This window comes from Camelina sativa, chromosome 4 (assembly GCF_000633955.1).
Source record: "Camelina sativa cultivar DH55 chromosome 4, Cs, whole genome shotgun sequence".
In the NCBI taxonomy this organism is placed as follows: Eukaryota; Viridiplantae; Streptophyta; class Magnoliopsida; order Brassicales; family Brassicaceae; genus Camelina; species Camelina sativa.
Genome location: NC_025688.1, coordinates 8739001 through 8749140, shown reverse-complemented (window position 1 = coordinate 8749140; position 10140 = coordinate 8739001). Strand labels below are relative to the sequence as shown.

At 33.2% G+C, this 10140-nt stretch overlaps 1 pseudogene; it reads right to left on the bottom strand.

Annotated features, from left to right (window-relative positions):
• LOC104780118 lies at window positions 5205-9005 on the bottom strand (annotated as a pseudogene).

The following is a 10140-nucleotide window of genomic DNA, read 5'->3' as shown; positions in this document are numbered from 1 at the left end:
CAAGTCTTATACAAAATGTAAAGTTGAAGAAAGAAAGTTTTTAAACATTCAAATCGGAGAAAAGAAAGATAAAAAAAAAAACAATATTGTAACCGAACATTCATACCTACATACATTTTTAACATTTTATGTTTCTTATTTGGTTTAATGTATATATTTAATCAATTAATAAAACACAAGGAAAAACACAAACAACACATATATGGATGTTGAATTCATCTATCTAATTCTTCTTGGTTAAGATAAGTTCATCTTGTAACATTGGTTTTTTTTTTTTTTTTTTTTTTTTTTTTTTTTTTTTTTTTNGTGTTGATATAAATTTGATTTCTAAAATATCAATGTACAATATATTTGATATTGTCTCACAAAAGTTTCACTTTTCAACTACATGAAATATGAGTCATTGTGATCTTCATGACACTAAATTAAGCTTTCCTTTTGTTTTTACTCTCTTGCATAATTATTTTTTTCTTGAGAAATCTAATTTCAGTTTGATATCTATCCTAACAAGCTCATCTGTGCATAAATCATATTGCTTTAGATTAACACAAATAAGACTTTCTCTCCAACATGTAGCACAAAATATAATTCGTATACAATGCTCTAATAATAATCTATATATAATAGCAATCCAAATAAATGCCATCAAAAATTGAGTTTTTTCAATCATATATTTTAAATTGTGTATTTTACAAAAAGTTGTGACTGTTCATTATAACGGTTTTTTTTTTGTAAAATTGCAACTGTTCATTGTAGAGCTGTGTTTATTCGAATATTCGTATCTTTTGAAATCTATATAGTATATATATATTTGTCTGTTTGAACTGTTTTATTTTTTTACCATGACACAAAATAATATAAAATTTTAATCTCAACGGTTTTACAGCTTTCTAAATTATGCTCGAGGATTCATTCTTTTAAAAGTTAGAAATTCCTCCAATTCTTGATTTAACAAAAGATTTTTGGAATGATGAATCTAATTCACAATTTTTAATTAATTCACTTATAAAAAATTTGATGAAAATACCTAGTTTTTTTTCAAAAGATTTGGATGGATTATATAGTGAGTTTTTGGATTTGACTTTTCAATATGGTAATAAAGATGTCTTCTAAGCAGTTTATATGAGTTATTAGGTATAATCAAGTGCAAACACAACCGTTGCAATTTTTCGTAATACCTTTTTGTAAAAATTTTGTTTTCATTTGTTTTAAAAAAATTCAAACGATTGTATCTGTTCATTGTAGACTTTTGTTTTTTTACTAAATTTTATTTCTGTTTTTTTCATTACAACTTTTCGTTCTAATAGGTATATCTATTTAAATAGTCATGTCTTTTGAACTCTCCTTATATTTGTCTCTTCATCAGTAACTAAAAAGTTCGTTGAAACAAATTTTATATTTTATGTTGAACCTAAATAATTGAATATTAATATCTAATATTTAATATTATTTTATAATCTAACTAAAATTTTAGAAATTATTATAGCAATATAGAAATTTAAGAAAACTTAATATAGAATTTACATAGGGGTCTAGTTATTGTAACTTTTGTTAAAAACTATTTAAATATTTAAAATTTATTTTATTTTGTTTTTAAAAGTTGTATATTTTAATTTTTCGCTGTACAGTTTTACTCATTATTAACTATATTTTTAATTACAATTATTTAATAGAAAGTTACATTTACTTATTACAACCATTAGTGCAGTATTCTAGATAACATTTTGTCATAATGATTTTTTAATTGTAGCTTTTTACCATAATTTTTCATAAAATTTCTTATATTTATAATACATTAAACAATATGTTTTGCAAAGTTGCATCTCTTCTAGATAACATTTTTTGATAGAAGTTTTCATTTTGATGGTTGTATTTTTAGTAACAGTTTATGTTTAATGATTATATATTCAAACTATTATTATATTATATTCAAATGATTTTATAATGTATAATTTAAATTTTTTTTTTTAATTTTTTCCTCGCGATATCGCCAGGGGGGTTTGAGTCATAGTTAACATATAGAGAAACACAATAAAATAGATCAATTACTAATATGGTGATTTAAATTGTTTGAGCAAGATTATTACGGATTTATCATTTAATTTAGAAATTTTTGTTGCAATAAATGTATAATATGGAACATCACATAGTAATTATTTGTTTTAATCTATAAGAATTATAACATAATTTTTTTCTAAACACATATTATAATAATATTCAATTTCTATTCAAAAACACTTTAAGGTAATACATGTGTTAACTAGCCAGACACGTTTTATTATATAACAAATCCCCACATATACATGAGGCAGAATCCAATTACTACATATGGTCGGTTACAATATTGTTTTTCTTTCTTTCCTTTTTTATGTTTTGAATGGAAAAAGAATGTTTGATCTTGATATTTTATACGGTTTTAGGTATAAAATAGATAAAATCAGTATGTATGTCAAACAACTTTATGTCCGTGAAACTCAAAATGTTAATTATTTTCTCAGGCAAAGTAAAAGTTTGATGATATTTGACTAAACACATAATTTCAGTTAAGTGAAATATCGGGATTTGTTGATTAATGTATAACGCCTAGCTAGGTTTTTTTTTTCGGTGTATCATTTTTTATAATATAAAAATTAGACATAATATAATGCAATGATTATATTTACTATTGAAATTATCAAAAACTTATAAAACCTGATTCCCAACAATATATACTAAATTATGATATCCGAAAAAACAAAATACTAAAAATATAATTAAAATAAATTTTTTTAAAAAAATTGGTGGTGTAGCGTGGATACTGTTATAGTTAAATATAAATCTAAAAAATCCAAAGTAAAATATGTAAATCAAAGTTATTCATTTGGTCAGGAAGCAAACTCCTCCACTCACTATCAAACAAGTACGTCTCTACTCAAATCTTTTTCAATAAACAAATATATCTGCATGTACTTGTTCACAAAAAAAAGCTTCGGAACTTTTCATACCAAGCAAAAACATCGAGCTTTTTTTTTTTACAGGAGAAGTTCTGTAACAGAGAGTGTGTTGAGAGATTCTTGAAGGTGAAAGGAGATTATGTGAAAAAAGCTGCGAAACAACTAACCTCATGTCTTTCATGGAGACTAAACTTCGATCTTGGTATGGTTTTTTTTTTCCTTTCACCTTCATATATGTTTCTGTATATACGTTTGCTTCATTTTGAATCAAACGCTTTTGTGTTTTTTTTTTGCATGTTAAGAGCGATTGGGAGCAGAGGAGTTCTCAACGGAGCTTGGCCACGGTGTAGGTTTCCGGTTTACGCATGATTATCAGAATCTGCGTACCCAAAAACAGTAAGTTTATATGATTAATCAAAAAAAACTTTTTTTTGGGGGGAAGGTTTACGCGTTTGGTGGCGTTTACGATGGATACTGCGATCAGAGTGTTGTTCTTCTCTTCGATGCAAGTAAGTATGCTAAGTCTATGCTATTACCGTATTTTGGGTTTTTAGTTTTTAGTTTTTTTTTTGGATTGAGTTCGTTCGTTTGTGTCGAGGACGGGACACTCCGACATGTATGTAGTAAAGTTATGCATTAATTTGATGTTCCGACTTGTCTTCCAATTCATGTGTCAACGTCAATGCTTTTGTAATTACGGCTAATCGCAAAATTATCTTCACTATAGTTTTTATATTTTACGGCTAATCGCAAATATCCTAGTAACTACTAACTAGTTTGCTAACTGTTTGATATTTACCGTTTTGTCCTTCATAATATTTTTTTGGTACTTGATAATCTTCCAAATTTCTATGTACTAATCCGTATTTTGGGTTTTGTTTTGGTTTATTTGGTTTTTCTTGTTTTTTCGGATTTGAGTTTCGTTCGTGACTTCGTGTAAGGGACCGGAACACTCGTACATGTATGTATGTAACTATATATGCATTTTTTTTATGTTCATGCTTCTTTTTGTAAAGCTTATTACTCACTCATTAATCGTTTTTGTAATTACGGCTAGTCCCCGATATTTTTTGAATAAACAAATTTTTCTTATTGAAAGTTTAATAGGAAAAAGCTTTTCCACTCACTAATTGTTATTGTAATTACCGCTAGTCCCCAATATTTTTTGAATAAACAAATTTTCCTTATTCAAAGTTTACTAGCTAGCATAGGCATAAAAACCACATCCAAATACCCAACTTGAAATCTGGAACCCGACTCAAAAAACTGGATTCGGTTTGAATATAGACTTGCCTATAAATTTCGAAAAGACGAGATTACAAAGAGAACTGAGTATATAACATCGATGATTGGATCTGTTACGAGTACTTTTTTCTTGACTGTTAGCATTTAGCTTATGAAAGCAATTTATTTCAATCTTATAGTTATAATTTACTAGTTGATACTTGAAACTTACGAAGGATCATTAACTTTGTGGAGATCAAACAAAAAAAAAAACTTTGTTGAGATCAAATTATACTCCCAAGGATCATTAACTTCATGTAAAATCTCAACTTTGGAAAAAAATGCGCACGTATGTGCAACGTTTGTCATGAATTCGAAGTCAATTGTTCTAATTAAGACAGCGTGGTCGTTACGTTGAAACAATTTATAGAGCATTTTTTAAATACTACTCCTATGTTCTTTTGTGAAAATTATCTACAAAACATGCATATATATATATATATATATATATATATATTTTGCAATGTCGTTCTGAAGTTAAATGTACTACTTTACATTAATCAACGTTTGAATCTTGATGTTTAGTTTAAACTTTAAACAGTTAACGCGTTGCAATGAAATCTGTCATATTTGATATATGTTAACTGACATAACTTGGTAAAAAACGTGATTGATCATATAGATAAATGTTGAGTTTACATGGCTTTTTAGCTTCTTCTTTATTTAGGACTTACGAGTGATATGTGTTTTAATTATGTGGTAAACTGAAGATTGATAGAAAATAATTAATTCTATGTGATATTCGAATCATCTAATATGTACTCTTTAATTGTTTTCCTTGTAGTGGAACATATTGTGATCCACTATAAACACTTAAACAGTGTGGGAAGTAAATAAAAACAATTAAGAGGTAGATATATAGATTTTGAACGACCCAAAAAAATGGATAGTAATGTAGAAGAGTTCATAATAGCAAGCAAAATCCAAAAAAATATTAATATTTAAGTTCGAAAAAGAGACATAATCATGAAATTAAGAAGAGCAACTCTAGATTGAGACACTGTTAGGGATCCCTTTCCCAGTAACCCACCCTTCTCTTATGTAATCCGTAGTATTCGGGTATAACAGAGTGTACGGTATGTTAACCGGTCCAGTCCTGTTCTTCAATCTCTTGTTTTTGTTTCTTTTTATAATGTTGTTCTCTATTAGCTCCAGTTCTTTTCCAAACCGTTTAAACGCCTCCAAAGCCTCTTCATCAGCCGTCCAATTTGGTGATTCTCTCTGCCCTAAGTAGACCTCGTCCGTTGAATGCAGAGACAAGGTCTCTATGATTGAGATCCCAAGAAGAGTCTGTAACTGCGGCGTGATCATCTTCAAGAACACTACATTAGTGTCTTCTGCCAGCTCAGTGTACTCAACAGTACCTGGATCTGGCATAAACCGGCGGCTGATCGTAGGCCGATTAGGAAGAAACCCAGCGTAAGGATACTGTCCAAAATTGACTGTTGCGTGAAGAGCAGAAGCGATCCAAATGATGATCGTGCAAGATTCGATGAGGTCATCGCGGGTTTGCATCGATGGCCACCATGACTCGTGTTGTTTGTCACCGTGGCCTTTGGTTCGGAGCTCGGTCCACCATGATTGGATCTCTGTATCGGTTTGAACGGTTTTGTCGTTCTTGTAATAGAATTAGCAATATTCTATGACCCACGTTTTGATCGCTGACCAAATCTCTAAACCGTCAACAGCATAAGGGTAATCCTCGATCAAAAGCTTAACACCACTGTAGCTATTTGGATCTTCCACGGCAACTCCTCTGCAGAAACATAGCATTTTAAGGCTATATGTCCCAAGACTCTAGGTTTACTTGTGACTCAAGAATTGAGTAGAAAGAGACTTGATGCTTTACCTTTTTACGAGATCATTAGGGAGAGCTTGATCGGTGAAAACCCAATTCTTGTAAATTGAAGAAGCCAATTCCATGGCATATCGACCAGGGAAGACCGTTATCTCGAGAATCCCGTCTGAGTTTATTAGGACATGTCGCGCCAATGCATTGATGTTCATTGTGTCATGGAAATGAGGATGTAGAAGCTTATAGATAGGATGAACTACACTGAGTTGCCTATTCGACGCTATTATAAACGGTTCAATCACCGCATGCGTTAACAACCTGCAAAAACCATAAGCGAACCGGTTACTTCAAACCAAAAATCAAATCTTTCTAGATACTCCACAATGTTGTCACCATTTATTTACCAATGGCTTATAAGCTGGTGATAACCAGAATCATTCACCGCTGCGTAAGCCTTTGCAAGCTGCCAAACTGATCCCTCTACTCCTTTCTCTGCTGGTGTGAAAACTTTGCTCACAGATCCATGTGCTTCACCTTGTGGGTGTGGAAGACTCAGCTCTATTGCAAGAGGCTTCAGAGTTCCGTCTTCTTGAAGCAAGAGAAGGGTTCGAGTCGCGTAGGTTTTAGTGTTTGTTGTGTTTATCCTCCTCAAGTAAGGCATTAATGCGTCATGGTGGTCCAATATGTATAGCTTATTCTGTTCCAAAGCCTTTTTTTATACAAACACAAAACAAAATTACACCAATTGCAATTAACTACAATCCCTATAGAGCTGTTAATTATCAAAGAAGTAAAGGTATATAATATATACTTACGTCTTGAACATTGATGCAAACATTCATGTTTGCTTCTATGTGCTCTTCGCGTATTGAGCTATCTTGATTTCCGTACTTTGAAGAGTCCAGATTGCTCTTTGGTGGAAACTCCTACATTTTTGTATATCCAGTTTATTTAGTAATCAAGCAAGATCAATCGATGAATTTAAATTATTTCAAATCAAGAAGAAGTTAAATGATAAGATTTAAACCTGGAGACGACTAATCACCACAGGATTGAGACCAGCCAGCATTTCCCTGGCAAATTCTTCATCAGTTCTCCAAGCCGACCTACTCTCTGTAACAAATATAGGATCACTATATGTCAAAACTATAAAAAGTTTAGGTCTAAATCGACTATCCAACTATTTATATGTTACCTTTGAGAATGTCAGGCAATGGAAACTTCAAGAACCGTTCTCCGTCATTACGAATGAGCTCCCTAAACATCTCCCATGGAATAATGTCACGAAGCTTAGAAAGGGTGTGACCATTGGCAAGCTTAATACTACCGTCATAGAGGTGAAAAACATCTTCATAGGAGTCAAACTCGTTGATGGTCTTGTTGCAAACAGAAGCGATCTCAGGGACAAGCACTTTAGTCACCGCTTTGAGTGCATAAACGAGGACGTCAGAGAACTTCACATGGCTAAACCGCTCATCCCGTGGCACGTATATGTTTAGGTTGAGTAAAGCGAGCCTGCTCTCAGACTTAGGGTCTGAACAAACAATGACATATACATCAAGTAACCATTGAGTTTTGCAATGTATATATGATTTCAAAAGTTTGAGTTGACTAACCAGATTTATTGGGTTTACGACCAGTTTTTCCACGACGGGGATAAGGAAGCTCAGGTGAACCACCAAGAACCGGACGGACTAAGTTAGGGCCTTTCTCCGGAGCACCTAAGTCGTTGTAATAAGCGTAGTCGTAAACTCTGTCCCATTCTTTGAGTTCTCCTTCTTTCTCATTACCTCTTAGATTCGTTAGCTCTTCTTCTCTTAGTTCTTTCAGTAGCTCCGGCATATTACTTGGAAGATATGTCTTTTTTTTAATTTAAAAAAAAAAAATAGTAATTTGGTTAAATACTAAAAATAAAATTAAATTTAATAAACATCACTTTGACTTTTGACGACTATAGTCCCACCCCACTATATTGTGTATACAGAAAATTATTTTAGAATAACGGAAGAAGGTGATTTGTAAATCCGGTTTCATTCTTTGGTACAATAATATGTTTTGTTATACACACACGTACACGAATATTACTTTACAGTACACACTACTACTACTAACATACCACTAACCAGTACCCCCTTAACATACTACTTATCAGATTAGATTGTCAAATATTACAGGTCAATTTATATTATGACTTGCACACTTGTCCCAGTTCGTTTTAGCGTGTTACCTTGTCAGAGAAGAAAACGCGGTCGGAACGGTATCGGTGACTCGGGTAGATCCAAGAATTGCATAGGAAATGTATCGGACCGCCTTCACCTTCCGGGAAGCCGCGGAGGGTAAGGGACTTGAGGTAGAATTGGCTATGGTGGTGGTTCTTGATCATAAACGCAGCCGGTGGTCCCATTGACTCGTCCCAATCAAACGTGACTCCAAACGTGGTTTCCTCAGCGGTTACTGACGTTTTTATTTTTGTTACCCAATTCTCCAGATATGCTGCTTTCCCAAGTCTACCTCTCTTCTCATTGGCTGATACATAATACCCAAAATATTATTTTATTTAAAGTAAAACACATAAACTTAGGTTGGAATGTTGGATAAACTAAATAAATTAAAAAAAAATAAAAAATTTGTCACAACATCATGGTTTATATCAACAAATGAATCTACTATATTGACTACTAATCTTAGTTTATTCTCAAATTTGATTGATTTGAGAAAAAAACAGATTGATGAATCGAGCCAACATGTAAACTTTAGTGATGAAATCGAAAGAAATGAGAGGATAACTTTTAGAGGTGGAACTTAATGCAAAATGTAAACGGGTCGGGTAAAAGAAAGAATGAATACCCGGGTCGGGTTGGAGAGAGCTGATAAGGTGAAGAGAGACGCGACGACCAAGAAGTTCATGGATTCGATCAAGAAGAGATGCCATGACGTCTTTGAAATCAAGAAGGTTCTTCTTCATCACAACCACTTCTCCTTCTATCTTCATCGTCTTAGAGTGAGGTTGAAGAAAAGGTGAAGAGAGATTGCGAGAGTAGAGAGATTCTAAGCTTGGGGGTATGGTATGAAGATAATAGAGAAAAATGTGTAAGATTATAAGAATGTTCTTCTTTTTCGCATATTAATCTGATGTTAATGTGTTACTCTATTTATATTGAATCTAGACAAAACACCAAGGGGTTTTAGTTCTTACATTCTTTTCCTACAATAAATTATTTATCCAATTCCCATAAAGTCAAAACTACACCAAGTACTATATAGTTTGTTTTGAATCAGCCTATACATGCATGAATATACGTTTCATATACTCCAACTCCATACGTTTCATTTTCTCTGTCCTGAATATATGCTATCCAGGACAATAAAATCAATGATCTCTCTGAAGTTTTATATGGTGGAATTCATGAAGTGCAAAGTAAAAGATGGAAAGTCTGTTTCTTTCTGGTTCGATAATTGGACAGGTCATGGGCCTCTTCTTACTTTCATTGGTGAGAATGGTCCACGGGATCTTCGCATTAGAAAGTAAGCCAAGGTAGCGAGGCGGTGAGAAATGGTGAATGGTGGATGCTGGGAGCTCGCTCTGAGGCACACCAGCAACTCATGATCACACTAACAACAATCACCCCGCCCCACGCTCTTTAGGGCCATGATGTTTATCTATGGCGACGAAGGACACGTTCACTCTCAGAATCTTTCTCTTCGAAGGAAACTTGGGAGCAACTGCGATCAATCTCCCCTCTAGTACCTTGGAAAAAAGTGGTCTGGTTTAAAGAAGGAGTTCCCAGATTTGCTTTTATCCTTTGGCTAGTAATGAAAGGAAGACTGCCTACGAGGGACAGGTTGCGAGTGTGGGGACTAAATGTTCCTGCAGCTTGTGTGCTCTGTTCAAACGGTTTGGAAACTCATGACCACCTCTTCTTCAATTGTCCTTACTCCGCAGGGATTTGGCAGACTTTTGCTTCAAAAATTTGGAGTCACCCACCAGCATCAATTGGCTCCATCTCCACTTGGATTATGCAGACTAAAAACCCAAGATTTTCAGGTGAAGGGATGCTTGTCAAACTGCTTCTGCAAACAACATGCTACCTTATCTGGAAAGAACGAAATGCGAGGATTTTCACCAGC